The sequence below is a fragment of the Castor canadensis genome, chromosome 12 (assembly GCF_047511655.1).
Source record: "Castor canadensis chromosome 12, mCasCan1.hap1v2, whole genome shotgun sequence".
NCBI classification, from domain to species: Eukaryota; Metazoa; Chordata; class Mammalia; order Rodentia; family Castoridae; genus Castor; species Castor canadensis.
The window spans coordinates 100,979,930-100,996,243 of NC_133397.1; the positions used below are offsets into that span (position 1 = coordinate 100,979,930).

Sequence of the window (16,314 nt, forward strand, 5' to 3'; positions counted from 1 at the left end):
GGTAGAATCAACATAGTAAAAATGTAGATACTCCCAAAAGTAATCTACATGTTTAATGCAATTCCCATCAAAATTCCAATGACATTCATTAAAGAGATTGAAAAATCTACTGTTAAATTTATATGGAAACACAAGAGGCCAGGAATAGGCAGGGGCAATACTCAGTCTAAAGAACAATGCAGGAGGTATCAAAATACCTGACTTCAAACTATATTACAAAGCAATAACAATAAAAACAGCATGGTACTGGCAGAAAAACAGACATGAAGACCAGTGGAACAGAATAGAGGACCCAGATATGAAGCCACACAACTATAACCAACTTGTCTTTGACAAGGGAGCTAAAAATATACGATGGAGAAATAGCAGCCTCTTCAACAAAAAATGCTGGGAAAACTGGTTAGCAGTCTGCAAAAAACTGAAACCAGATCCATGTATATCACCCTATACCAGTATTAACTCAAAATGGATCAGGAACCTTAATATCAGACCCCAAACTCTAAAGTTGATACAGGAAAGAGTAGGAAATACTCTGGAGTTAGTAGGTATAGGTAAGAACTTTCTCAATGAAACCCCAGCAGCACAGCAACTAAGAGATAGCATAGATAAATGGGACCTCATAAAGCTAAAAAGCTTCTGTTCATCAAAAGAAATGGTCTCTAAACTGAAGAGAACACCCACAGAGTGGGAGAAAATGTTTGCCAACTATACATCAGACAAAGGACTGATAACCAGAATATATAGGGAACTTAAAAAACTAAATTCTCCCAAAACTAATGAACCAATAATGAAATGGGCAAATGAACTAAACAGAACTTTCTCAAAAGAAGAAATTCAAATGGCCAAAAAACACATGAAAAAATGCTCACCATCTCTAGCAATAAAGGAAATGCAAATTAAAACCACACTAAGATTCCACCTCACCCCTGTTAGAATAGCCATCATCAGCAACACCACCAACAACAGGTGTTGGCGAGGATGAGGGGAAAAAGGAACCCTCTTACATTGTTGGTGGGAATGTAGACTAGTACAACCACTCTGGAAAAAAATTTTTAGGCTACTTAAAAAGCTTGAGATCGATCTACCATTTGATCCAGCAATACCACTCTTGGGGATATACCCAAAAGACTGTGACACAGGTTACTCCAGAGGCACCTGCACACCCATGTTTATTGCGGCACTATTCACAATAGCCAAGTGATGGAAACAGCTAAGATGCCCCACCACTGACGAATGGATTAAGAAAATGTGGTATCTATACACAATGGAATTTTATGCAGCCATGAAGAGGAATGAAATGTTATCATTCGCTGGTAAATGGACGGAATTGGAGAACATCATTCTGAGTGAGGTTAGCCTGGCCCAAAAGACCAAAAATCGTATGTTCTCCCTCATATGTGGACATTAGATCAAGGGCAAACACAACAATGGGATTAGACTATGAGCACATGATCAAAGTGAGAGCACACAAGGGAGGGGTGAGGATAGGTAAGACACCTAAAAAACTAGCTAGCATTTGTTGCCCTTAATGGAGAAAAACTAAAGCAGATACCTTAAAATCAACTGAGGCCAATAGGAAAAGGGGAACAGGTACTAGAGAAAAGGTTAGATCAAAAAGAATTAACCTAGAAGGTAACACCCACTCACAGGAAATCAATGTGAGTCAATGCCCTGTATAGCTCTCCTTATCTCAACCAGCAAAAACCCTTGTTCCTTCCTGTTATTGATTATACTCTCTCTACAACAAAATTAGAAATAAGGGCAAAATAGTTTCTGCTGGGTATTGAGGGGGGGGAGAGGAAGGGGGTGGAGTGGGTGGTAAGTGAGGGGGTGGGGGCAGGGGGGAGAAATGAACCAAGCCTTGTATGCACATATGAATAATAAAGGAAAAAAGAAAAGCTAAACATTGATCTACCATTTGATCCAGCAATACCACTCTTGGGGATATACCCAAAAGACTGTGACACAGGTGACTCCAGAGGCACCTGCACACCGATGTTTACTGCAGCACAATTCACAACAGCCAAGTTATGGAAACAGCCAAGATGCCCCACTACCCACAAATGGATCAAGAAAATGTGGTATCTATACACAATGGAATTTTATGCAGCCATGAAGAATGAAATGTTATCATTTGCTGGTAAATGGATGGAATTGGAGAACATTATTCTGAGTGTGGTTAGCCTGGCCCAAAAGACCAAAAATTGTATGTTCTCCCTCATATGTGGACATTAGATCAAGGGCAAACACAACAAGGGGATTGAACTTTGATCACAAGATAAAAGCGAGTGCAAACAAGGGAGATATGAGGATAGGTAAGACACCTAAAAAATTAGCTAGCATTTGTTGCCCTCAACGCAGAGAAACTAAAGCAGATACCTTAAAAGCAACTGAGGCCAATAGGAGAAGGGGACCAGGAACTAGAGAAAAGGTTAGATCAGAAAGAATTAACCTAGAAGGTAACACACATGCACAGGAAATTAATGTGAGTCAACTCCCTGTATAGCTATCCTTATCTCAACTAGCAAAAACCCTTGTTCCTTCCTATTATTGCTTATACTCTCTCTTCAACAAAATTAGAGATAAGGGCAAAATAGTTTCTGCCAGGTATCGAGGGGGTGAGGGGGAGAGGGAGGGGGTGGAGTGGGTGGTAAGGGAGGGGGTGGGGGCAAGGGGCAGAAATGACCCAATCATTGTATGCACATATGAATAATAAAAAATAGAAAATCTTAAAAAAGGGTATAAACAGGCTGAGAGCATGGCTCAAGTGGTAGAGTGCGTGCCTAGCAACCACGAGGACCTGAGTTCAAATCCCAGTACCAACAAAAAACAAACAAAAAAACAGTGACTTAAATGACATGCAGCTACAAAAGAACCTGACCACTTGATAAAAGTTAAAATTATTGTACAAACTTCCTGTTCCAAAATCTTCATCTTGTCTTTATGTAAATAGATTAAAACCTGTACAATTCATTGGTTATGACATCTATTCTCTGTGTCTGAAGTTTAAAAAATATTGTTAAAATCAAGGTTCATGTCTGATACTCCACAGACTGCTACCAACTGATATTTAAGATCTTTTGCCTTATTCTTCATATAAACTGGCTTAAGAAGAAAAGATATTTTAATACAAACCGTTGGTATACTCCAATTTTTTTCTTCAATCCCTGAAATATGTTGTCATTTCTGCCATATTGACAGAAGCATAATGGGGCAAGTATGTTACAAAGAATGCTTGCCCATCTTCTTGAAAAATCAATAAATACTGAGTTTGAATTTATTTCCATGAGGAAATATTCCAAAAATAATGTATGCATGTTCTCAAGATACTTAAGTATATTCATCCACAAAAAGTTGTAAATAAAAAAATCTTTAATACCCAGATTTGGAGTAACCTTACTCATTAACAGAAACAAACTACAAAGAACACATCTAGATTGCACTAAATTCAATAATACTTTCATCACAAATATCACAGAAAATGTCAAAATGGAATTCAAAAATAATAAATATGTAGAGTTCATATAAAAATTAGATTCCAACAGGCAAATGTTTATAGCATTATAAAATTAGATTCTAACAGGCAAATGTTTATAATGAGATATATAGTCACCAGAAAAATAGGACATCTGTTATTACCCAATGAATTACTGAGGACTAGGCACATAAACTTTTTCTATGTCCCCATGAACTATCTATGTGCATATGTTTCATTTAATGTTTTAATTCATAAATTACTTGTGTCAAGGCAATCCTTTTACAAGGCCCCCATTGATAAGAAATTTATTTATAAACTCAGATGATCAATGCCAGGATCTGCACTCAGATAGTCCATTCTCATCAAAGACTGAGCATTTTGCTGCTCTGAAATGGCACAGTGAAGACAGAAACAGTATCTGAACCCATAGTTTAAAGTATACTCAAGAATCATTATTGTAGACTAATAACCTTATGAACACAGACTGTAAAAGGGATGGTATAGAAAATTTAATTATTCTAATCATGCAGCAGGACCTGAGTCTTTCTGGTGGAAAGAATTAAGTGAAAATGTGATAAAAAAAAGAATCCTTAGGGAATATTTTAGAACAGGTTAATGATGACACAACCCTCTTTCTAGATAAAATATAAAAATAATGACAGACTACTTTCTATTATTTCTCTGTGGTTTACCTCAATGGTTTCACTTCAAAGACAGTTTCATTATCAATTTAGCAGTAAAAAAAGGCAAGAAAACAAGTATGGCTGCTAAGTACCAGTGGTACATTCTTTCAGGAAAAATTTTTAAATGAAGGAAATATAACTGGGTAAGCTAAAATATGATATTTCAAATGACATTTAAAACCAAATTATTAATAAAATTCTATCTACACACCAACCTTCAGAAGAGAAACAATCATAATCATAGAGTAGCTGAGAATTAGATACACACTGTTAGTAAAGAGCAGAAATTTTCCAAATATGTCCACTATTAGCCACCAACTAAGAACACAATAAACATCACTGACAAAGCTGGAATTCATAATTACAGGAAAAATTTTAGTGAATGATCTTTTTAAAGAACTAAAAGCATAACAAAGTAAATTTGACATGTGGACTTCTCACAGACCTTTATCTTCTTGATGAAAGAAAAACAACTTAATTATTAACATATAAGCACTAAAATTAACTCTGAAATCAGATAGCTAAGAAAAATCTGTGTCCCAGATGAATGGACCAAATAACCTGTCAAATATGATTTTAACACTAAGATGTTATAATAGCTGTCCATAAAGGACTAAATCATAAAGGACTAATTTCAGTAAGTTTACTAAGTACAGTCATGCATTGCTTAATGATGGGGAAACATTCTGAGAACATCATTAGGTGATGTCATCCTTAGGCAATGTAATCATTGTGCAAATACAAACCTCAATAGTGTAGGTCAAACATTCCATATTGCTTCTTGATGTAATAAAGAGACACAGTAAATATGGAATGTATGGAGCTGTTCCAGGCCTAACACAGCAAAGATTTGTAAGAAACTTTAAAAACAAGGAAGGGTTGTAGGGTAATAAAGAGTGATAGAGGGGTAAATAGGATCAAAGTACATTATCTGTATATGTGGAAATATCACAATGAAACACCTCACTTTGTACAATTATTATATGCTAATAATTTTTTAAGAAACAGCATACTCTTTATCTAAAATAATGAGTAGGAGCATACTCTATAGTAAAAATGAAAACACAGTAAATACATAAACCACTAAGTCATTTATTATCATGTATGTACTGTACATAAGTACATCACTATGTATTTATAAAACTTATTTGTTACAACACTATTGACAAAAACAAGTGGATAATGTGTTGTGCTACTTTTCAGCTCCATTACGATCTTATGGGACCACTGTCATATACATGACCTATCATTGACCATTTTGGTCATTCTGCAGTGCATGACTAAACAAGATTCTTGCAGATGAATATGCTGTCAGAAATTACCATAATTGTCATATATTTGAGTATACTAGCTGTATAACATTCTGCCAGAAACCTGAAAATGTTAAAAGGTAAAAAGATTTTTGGAAAACAGCTTCAATAATCTTTGTTTGGGAGAAGTTCTGTGAAAATATAAAGAATAACTTTGTTTAGTTTCTCCTAAAAAATGTTCAGGCAAAAAAAAAAGAGAAAAACATGATAAATTTGAAGGTAATCAAGTATTTAACCCACAAATTATTCACATAATACAGCACATGATTAATTTTTTAAGATGAGGAGATTAGAATTCAGTATCCAAAAACAATTAGCATTTTGCCAGTTAAAAGGATCCCATCTGTTAGCAGCCCTATGACCTCCATTGCCCAAGGATCATTCAAATGAAACATAGTTTGCATTAGGAGATGAAGCAGGAAGAAAAAAAAGAATTAAGGCTGCATTTATTCTTAGTTCCTTCTTGGAGCACAGCAAGTGCACAGCTTTCCATGAGTTTATAATGTCCAACTCTATATGTAACACTGCAGCAATTAATAAACAAAAAAAGGCTAGTGGAAGATGAAACCAAAAGGAACCAATGGGAGAATCTAGCTGCAATAATCACTGCTTGAGCCCAGTAGTGGAACCAAGTGAGGACCAACTTCTAGCAGCATTCTGAGTGCTAACGTGGAACAGGGTCACTTGGTAGGCTTGGGAGCAAATGGTGCTGCCCTTGTTGGTGCTGTAAAGCATGCAGCTGAGTCTCTTGGGTTTTTCTGATGGTTCCCACAGTGCACTGGAACCACCTCAGCCTGGCTTACAGGGTCTTGCAATAACACTCTATCTCCACCAGATTCTCTATCAACCACCCTCTTGGTAATTTCTCATAACATTTTTTATTAGCATACAATAATTACACAGCAATGATACACAAACTTTTTTTAGGTAGTATTAGGGTTTGAACTTGGGGCCTACACCTTGAACCAGTCTACCAGCCCTGTTTTGTGATGGGTTTTTCAAGACAGGGTCTCATGTACTATTTGCCCGGGCTGATTTTGAACCATGGTCCTCCTGATCTCTACTTCCTGACTACCTGGGATTACAGGAGTGAGCCACAGGTGCCCAGCTACATTGTAACTTTTACATATGTACTCAGAATATATGCTAGTTAGATTCACCCCTTGCACTGTTCACTGTCATCCTCCTTCTGGGAGTTCTTAAAACAATTGCAACAGATTTTATTATTCCCTTTTCATACATAGGTACAAAATACATCTACCATATTCACCATCCTTCATCCTTTTCTTATGGCCTTCCTCCTGCCATTGGTATCCATCCCTGGAAAGGACCTGTTTGACCTTCCAATCTTTCATTTTTTAAAAGTGTATATAGGTAGTCCAAGGGGGTTTCACTTTGGCATTTCAGACATGTGTATATCAAGCTCTGATCAGAATAACTCTTCCATTACTTACTCTATTGTCCTGCTCCCATATCTTCCAATAGCTTACAATTGTGTTATATTAACATCATTCATAGATGCAATACTTCAAAATTTGTCACTTTCTTAAGATTCATTCACCTCCTGTAGTTCCCTCAGTCAGACCCATTAATATAATTATGTTCATTTGTTCTCTTTCATCTGTCTTTCTCTGTCTCTGTCTCTCTCTATATATGTGGTGTGTGTGTGTGTGTGTGTGTATTTATATGTATAGAGTATCATATATATACATATATATATTCAGGTGCACATTTACCTTATAGGTCTGGCTTCTACATATGAGGAGAAACATGCAACCTTTGACCTCTGAGCCTGGTTTACTTTACTTAACATGATGTTCTCCAGTTCCATCCATTTACCTGCAAAACATAATGTCATCTTTCTTTACAGCTGAATAGTACTCCACTGTGTATATATAGCACATTTTCTTAACCCATTCACCAGTTTTTGGGCCATCTGTGCTGTTTCCAAAGCTTGGCTACTGTAAACAGTGCTCTATCATATCCTGGTGCACATTCTTTCAGGTATGGTAGCTCCACTTTTACATTCTGGAGGAACCGCCATACAGATTTCCATAGCAATTGCACTAATTTACATTCCCACCAACAGTGTGGAAACTGCAGGAACAAATAGTCACAATTTATGGTATTTTAAACACTAATAACGTGCAAAACTATAAGGCTGAAGTGACTCAGCATTTGTTGTTGTTTGTGTCTACCCATTGTGAGTAGAGTGAGGATAGTAAGTTTGGTACCTATGCTCACTTCAAATTCTGATTTCTGAAAGGACCATGCCCTTCAAAAGTGTATAGTCACAAAAATGCCTAAGAAAAACTGATGCCTGGGGATGCCTTCGCCCCCAAGTGTCCCCTGTCCAGACACAAATTTGCTTTGCACTGCTGTGTCTTGCTTTTGGCTTGGTGGTGGTGAATAGGATGGTTAATGTACCTTTCTGCAGAGTCCTCTCATTTCCTGATTAGCATTCAAACTACTTTTGTCTCTATACATTTCCTGTGGTGCAGCCAAACTCCTACATAGCATCATCAGTGATCAAGGATAAAGGCTGCACCAGGGAGGTGAGGCTGACTACCTCACCCTTTTCAGCTTGGGCATCCTGCTGATGCCTTGGGGAAGGGCAATCTACACCAGGACTAAGGAGTGGACTTTTGTTTCTCATTTTCCTTTTAACCCATCATTATCAACAATCCCACATTGTGGAGAGCAGAGTAGGGGAAGCCTATGAGGACATAAGATGCAGAGCAGCTGCTTTTCCTAAGATGTTTATGTCAAATAATCTGTAGGCTGGGATTTGGCACAGCTCCAACAGCAGAAGAAAGCAAGAAGGCGAGATGCAACTCAGCTGCTTTTCCTAAGTTGTTTAGAAGCAGGAACTCAGGTTCCTCTTGTTACAATGTCACACACATCCCCAAGAACTGCTGCTTCACCTCCTGGTTTACCACTGGGTATAAAAGACTCCCTGAAGGAGGATGCGAGGCTTTTTGGATGAAGGTGGGCTTTTGGATGAAAAGAGGTTTTCTGATGAAGGAAGGGTTTTTGGATGAAGGGAGGCTTTTGGATGGGGGTTTTTTGGCTAAAGAGAAATTGCTGGGGGGTAATGAATTGCTGAATGGAGGATTGCTGAAGGGAAAGGAATTGCTAAAGGAAGAATTGCTGAAGGGAGGGCAGCTGAAGGGAAAAGAATTGCTGAAGGGAAACTGCTAAAGCTAGTATGGGACAGTGCAAGTATGCACCGAGAGCTTTACACATAGGCTTTCAGAAAGCTAAGCTAAAGAAAAGCTAAAGAGAACATAGGACAGTGCAAGACTGATGGACAGTGCAAGTCTGAGGGCAAAGACTTTAAGAGAGATTATGTTAAAGAAGAACTAAGAGAAAACATGGGACAGAGTGAGTCTAAGAAAAGAGATTTTAAAGAATAGTGAAGCAAGGTTTTAAAGAAGTCTTTAGAAGCAAGGTTTTAAAGAAATGTAAAGGAGTGAGGCTTTAAAGAATAAAGATAGAGAAAAGTAGAGTAAAGAGAAGAGATTAATAGAGATAAGAAGCAATGAGGCTCTCCACCCAAGCCCCCAACACACCTGGCCCCAACTTTCTGTCTCTCTGTCTATCCTGTATCCTTTACAAACTTATTGTATGTGTGTTTCTGCTTCTGCATTTCCTGTCACCCCATCAGATTTAGTAGTACCCAGAAGTGAGAGAAAGCTTGCTCCACAAGAAGCAGACACCAAGATCCCATTGCTCTTCCTGACACATAATCCTTATGGGCTGCAACAGTGAAAAGACCATGCATAATTCTCTAGTCTTTCTTTTACCCTCTTATAATAAATACTAGCTACTTTGAAAGATGTGAGTGAAACCAAAAACCTGAAATCCCTAAGTGAACTATATTTGGCCATGTGAGCAATATGTAAGTTTTTATTGTGGAAAGATACCAAACTTAAGAATTAATTTATTATTTCATTGCCTATCCTGACAACACAACCAGACTTAAGAAAAACAAGCATACACACTACTATGTATTTCAGAGGTTTTTTTCACTGGATCATCTTTACCTAATTTCTAATTCCTACTGATCTTTCATAGTAGATATTCAAGTACATCTGCCCATGATACACTGGAAATAACAAATTATTCTAAAATTTTACATTGAATACTCCTTTGCATATTCCAAAGGAGAATCTACCTGGAATGCCCCAGGGACTAAGTAGTTTGACAAATGTACATACTTACTTAGGAACAGCTATGACTGACAGTGGAAACTTGGCATATAACAAAAAAGTTCAACACCCAACACAAATAGTAGGCTATCCCCACAGACCTAGGAAATAAAGAGGGCCTCTCCTAAATGAGGTCTGTCTGGTGTCCCTGTATTGAGGTTACCTGATCATATTAAGTTCCTGTTACCTTCCTGCGAATGGAGAGCAAAGCAACTAATTAATGTGTAATAATGCATGAGAATAAACAATGTTCAAATGCTTATTATTGTTTTCCCTCACTATTTCCTAATAGCTTGTTTACCTCTAGAACTGCCTTCACTAACTATGCCTGTAATAATGAGGTGTAACCAGAGCACTCATCCTACAGGTCAAAATACTGTACCTTTCTAACACCTGGCAATATAAATTCTTATTCTTCTCAGGGTTACATGACCCTTATTCAGTGCCCATTATCAACTTCACTGCAGCTACAGAAGAACCTGACCACTTGATAAAAATTGAAATTACTGTACAATTATCCTGTTTCAAAATCTTCATCCTGTCTTTATATAAATAGATTTAAACCACTAACATTTTCTGGTTACAGTATCTGTTCTACATGTCTGGACTTTAAAAAGTATTCTTAAAAGGTTCATGTTTGATACTTCATAAACTGCTACTAAATGATATTTAAAACCTTCTGCCTTATTATGCATATGAGCTGGCTTAAGAAAAAGAAAATTTAATACAAGCTCTTGGTATACTCCAAATTTTTTTTAATCCCTCAAGTATGTTGTCATTTCTGCCATATTTGCCAGATGCACAATGAAGGCAAGTATGGTACAAAGGAAGCTTGCTCGTCTTCTTGAAAAACAAATAAATATCAAGTTTAAATTTATTTCCACAAACAAATATTCAAAAAATTATGTATGTATGTTCTCAATTATGTATGTATGTATTTGCGGATATCCATCCACAAATGATGCAAAAAAGATCTTTAATACCCAGATTTAGAGTAACCTTATTCATTAACAACAACAAAAAACTACAAAGGAAGCATCTAAAGTGCAACAAATTCAATTATATGTTCATCCTAAATATCACAGAAAATCCCAAAAATGGAACCCAAAATTAATAAATATGTTCAGTTTATATAAAAATTACATTGCAACAAGCAAATATTTATAACATTATAAAATTGGATTCTAACAGACAAATGTTTACAATGAGATACAAACTCAGCAGAAAAACAGAACTTCTGCTATTACCCAATGAATTACTGAGGACTAGGCACAAAAGACCTTTTCTAGGTCCCCATGAAATACCTATCTGCTAGACATCTATGTGCATATGTTTCATTTAACGTTTTAATTCATAAATTAATTGTGTCAAGTCAATTCTTTTATAAGGCCTCCTTTGAAAAGGAACTCAATTTATAAACACAGGTGATCAGTGCTAGGATCTGCACTCAGATATTACATTCTCATCAAAGTTCCACTGAGACTTTCTGAAAGGGACTGCATCTTGTCTTAATCACTACAAGACAAATACAAAAGTACCTGGCACCAAATACATATATACATCTGATAATTCTCTTACACATTCATTTCATAGGAACTAATCAATGCTAAACTTTCAATCTTGGTTTCCTGGCTATGGATATTAGCCTACTAGAACTCCTTGTATTCTTCAACCTATTTAGCAGTCTGGTCTTCCACTACATTAATTGTATTTTAGGTATGGAATGAAGATAATTGTAGCCCTAGGACACTCTACCCAACAAAACTATTATTTGAAATGACAAGAGCAATAACAATCTTCCATGAAAAACAGAAAGTAAAACAAAACATGACCACCAAGTCACCACAACAGCACATTCTACAAGGAATTCTGCACACAGAAGATGAAAGCAAACAAAATCACAGGAGGACAGGAAGTGTTAAACCACAGGAGAAGAAAAGACAAGTAATCAGACAGTAGCACTGATTCGGCTGCACACAATCAAATCACTAAACAACAAAACCTAAATGGCAGGAATCACAATACCTATGAATATTAGCACTGTATGTCAATGGACACAACTCTCCCATCAAAAGACATCATTTGGCAAACTGGATTAAAAGGGCAGAACCGATAATCTGTTATTTACAAGAGACCCATCTTATTGACAGAAATAAAAATGGGCTTAGGGGTGAAAGGCTGGCAGAAGATTTACCCAGCCAATGTCCCTGAAAACAGGCAGAAGTACCAATATTTGTATCAGACAAAGCAGACTTCAAACTTACATTGATCAAACAAGACAAAGACAAACACTTCATATTACTAAAATGGGCAGTACATGAAAAGGAAGTAACAATTATCAACCTACATGCACCCAATTTCACCACACACACTTAAGGACTTAAAAGCACACATACACTCCAACACAGTGGGAGTGGGAGATTTTAATACCCCTCAATCACCAACAGGTAGGTCACCAAAACAAAAAAATCAACAAAGAAATACTAGAACTAAACAACACCATAGATTAAATTGACCTAACTGATGTCTACAAAATATTTCATACAAAAACACCACAATATACATTCTTCTCAGCAGCCCATGAACCTTTTTCCAAAATACATCATATCTTAGGGCACAAAGGAAATTTTAACAAATATAAGAAAATAAAAATAATCCCTTGGACTCTATCAGATCACAGTAAAGTAAAACTACAACTCAACAACAAAAACAACAGCAGAAAATACACAAATAACTGGAGGCTAACTAACACATTGCTCAAGGATAAGTGGGTCACAGAGAAATAAGAGGAAGTCAAAAGGTTCCCGGAAGTTAATGAAAATGAAAACACCACTTACCAGAACCTATGGAACACAGCAAAAGCAGTCCTGTTTATACCCATGAATGCATACATTAAAAGGACAGAAAGATTTCAAATAAATGACCTAATGCTACATCACAAACTCCTAGATAAACAAGAACAAGCAAAGCCCAAAACAAGCAGAAGGAGAGAAATAATAAGGTCTGAAATTAATGAAATAGAGACAAAAAAAATAGAGAGAACCAACAAAACAAAAGTCTCATTCATTGAAAAAATAAATAAGATTGATAAGCTCCTGGAAAATCTGACTAAAATGAGGAGGGAAAAGACCCAAATTAGTAAAATCAGAAACAGAAATGGGGAAATAACAACAAACACCAAGGTAATCCATGGCATCATTAGAGACTACTTTGAAATTTTATATTCCAATAAATAGGAAAATCTTGAAGAAATGGACAAATTTCTGATATGTATAACCATCCAAAACTGAACCAAGAGGATGTTAACTACCTAAACAGATCTATAACATGGAATGAAATTGAAGCAGCAAAAAAGAGTCCCCCTCAAAAAAAGTCTAGGACCTGACAGACTGTACTAAATTCTACCATACCTTTAAAGAAGAACTAATACCCACAGTCCTTAAACATTTCCACAAAATACAAGGGGGAGGAACACTGACTAACTCATTCTATGAAGCCATCATTACACTCATCCTAAAACTGGATAAGGGCACATCCAAAAAGGAGAACTTAATGAACAACGATGCAAAAATCCTCAATAAAATAATGGGAAACTGAATTCAACAACATATCAGAAAGATTGTTCACCATGACCAAGTCGGCTTCATCCCAGGAATGTAGGGATGGTTCAACATATGCAAACCAATAAATGTAATACAGCACATTAACAGAAGCAAAGACAACAATCACTTGATCATCTCAATAGATGTAGAAAAAGACTTGGATAAGATCCAACACCATTTCATGATAAAAGCTCTAAGCAAACTAGGAACAGAAGGAATGTACCACAACATTATAAAGGCTATATATGACAAACCTATAGCCAACATCATACTTAATGGAGAAAAACTGAAACCATTCCCCCAAAATCAGGAATGAGAAAAGGGTGCTCACTCTCCCCACTCCTATTCAACATAGTTCTGGAAGTCCTAGCTACAGCAGTAAGGCAAGAAGAAGAAATAAAAGGAATACAAATAGGTAAAAAAATAGTCAATGTATCCCTATTTGCAGACGACATGATCCTATACCTCAAAGACCCAAAAAACTCTACCCAAAAACTCTTAGACACCGTAACAGCAAGGTGGCAGGATACAAAATCAACTTACAAAAATCAGTAGCCTTTCTATACACCAACAATGAGCAAACTGATAAAGGATATAGGAAAACTAGTCCATTTATGATAGCCTCAAAAAAAATCAAATACCTAGGAATAAACATAGCAAAGGATGTAAATGACCTCTACAAGGAGAACTACAAACCACTGGAGAGAGAGATTTAACAAGATTATAGAAGGTGGAAAGATCCCCCGTGCTCATGCACTGGCAGAATCAACATAGTAAAAATGTCTATACTACCAAAAGCAATCTACACATTCAACACAATTCCCATCAAAATCTCAGTGACATTCATCACAGAGATGGAAAAATCTACCCTAAAGTTCATTTGGAAACAGAAAAGATCGCAAATAACCAAAGCAAAAAGAGCAAGGCTGGAGGTATCACAATACAAGACTTCAAACTATATTACCGAGCCATAGCAATAAAAACAGCGTGGTACTGGCAGAAAAACAGATATGAAGACCAGTGGAACAGAATAGAGGATCCAGATGTGAATCAACACAGCTATGCCAAAGGTGCCAAAAACATATGATGGAGAAAAGGAATAGAGAAAGGAAAGGAAACCTAAAACTTGAATGTGGCATATGTGCTCACTGCAGAGGAGTGAATATAGTAATCTTAAATTGGCAGAGGCCACTATGGGAAGGGGACTAGGAAATACTGAACAGGTCTAGTAGAGATGAATGAATGTGTGTTATAACACACATGTGCATGGAAGCAAAGCTAAGAATCTCTTTGTATACCTATCTTTATCTATAGCTAGCAAAAATGCTATGTCTTTCTTATTACTGCTTATGTTATCTCTTCAAGAAAATCAGAGGACAAGAGGCAGAACAGGTTCTGGCTGGAAGCAGGGTGGGGGGTGGCTAAACAATGTGTACACAAACAAGTAAATGTAAAGGCGATAAAATAAAAAAATAAAAATAAAATTAGTGCATTTGGCTTTCAGAGTTCCAAGGGGCACATGTCATACACCCCAACAGCTTTGGGTTAACTCAACCCTCTAAAAACACATTATCCACCTCCCATCCTAGCAAGTGTTTCATCTTCCAACACGGTCTTACTGTGACCTGTCCTCCAATTTCTGCTTGAGTTACCTAGTAATAGAAGAAAATCAGGTATAAATAGAGATGTTGCTGATTACCTGCACAAGAAGCTGCTAACCTCCCTTATCCATCAGATCAGTGAAACCCCACATAAGCCTCTAATTAGTATTCCCAACAAAGTAATAGATAGTGATTCTGCAAAGGCCTTCCATGATTCTAAATGCTGAGTCACCAAGGATGCAATCCACAATGGTGTCACCTGAAATAATACATATGACACTTGAATCATAAGGAACAAAAATATGTGTACGTTTTGGATATGGAACTAAGCAATACTTAACTTTATGTAGTATTTGATCCCTAAACAACTGAGAAAATAATTTGAAAATTCCACCTCTGCATAAGGCAATCACCAAAAATCAAGCATTTTGTTGTTCTGAAATTTGTAGTGAAGACAGAAACAAGTATCTGCACCCACAGCTCAAAATATACTCAAGCGTCATCATTACAACTAATAAACTTACTAACAAAGAGTCTGTAAAAATGATGCTATAGAAAATTTAATTACTCTAATCATGCAGCAGGTCTGGACTCTTTCTAGAGGAAAAGTATAAAACAAACATAATTAAGTGAAATGAGTAAAAAAAATCCTGAGGGAATATTTTAGAAAAGGTTAATTCTTGCGGCCGGCATGACCTCATCCTAGGAACCTAACTGGGAGTGACAGGAGATTGAGAAAAGACAAGAGACAAACATGCAAAAAAGCTGGGATCAGGTGGGCTGGGTGCTCTGGTGGAGACACACAACAACCTCCATCACCTGCAGCAAGTTTATTATATACAGCGGCAAACATGGAGGTAGTTATTGGGGATGGGGGAACCTGTGATAGCTATTCTCTGCCCATAAACACCTTATGAAAGCAGCTGTGATGCATTTTGCCCTTGCCCCCTTCTGCAGATGGGGGCTGTGCCACTCCCAGCTTGTAGATTATTGGACATAGCTGTGCTCAATCCCTTCTGCAGCTGGAGGCTGTACCAAACCCAGGCTGCAGACATGGCTGTGCTTATGTCAAATTCTCATAGGCTTCTCATACTCCACTTTTCAGAGTTAATGATGACCCAACCATCTTTCTAGATAAAATATAACAAAAATGATAGTCTACTTTCTATTATTTCTGTTTGGTTTGCCTAAGTAGTTTCACTGCAAAGATGGTTTCATTATTAATTTATCATTAAGAAAAGGCAAATAAGCAACTATCAATGCAAAGTACTGTGGTACATTCTTTCAGGAAAAAAATTTTCTAAGTAAAGGAAATATAACTGAATATGCTGTAATCTAATAAAATATTTTAAATGACATTCAAAACCTAATTGTTAATAAAATTCTATCCATTCAGCAACCTTCACAAGAGAAGCAATCAGTATTAGCA

At 36.7% G+C, this 16,314-nt stretch overlaps 2 protein-coding genes across 2 annotated transcripts in view; both read right to left on the reverse strand.

The window, feature by feature from the left end:
• LOC141414740 (NBPF family member NBPF3-like) overlaps positions 1–16,314 on the reverse strand; it is a 74,001-nt gene that overhangs the window by 27,660 nt on the left and 30,027 nt on the right. The window lies entirely within an intron of this gene.
• The window catches only part of LOC109675501 (uncharacterized), a 56,723-nt gene that overhangs the window by 7,218 nt on the left and 33,191 nt on the right, over positions 1–16,314 (reverse strand). Inside the window, exon 7 of the mRNA XM_074049043.1 lies at positions 7,208–7,310. The gene's annotated coding sequence lies outside the window, so the exon portion shown is untranslated. The remainder of the gene's footprint in view (positions 1–7,207; positions 7,311–16,314) is intronic.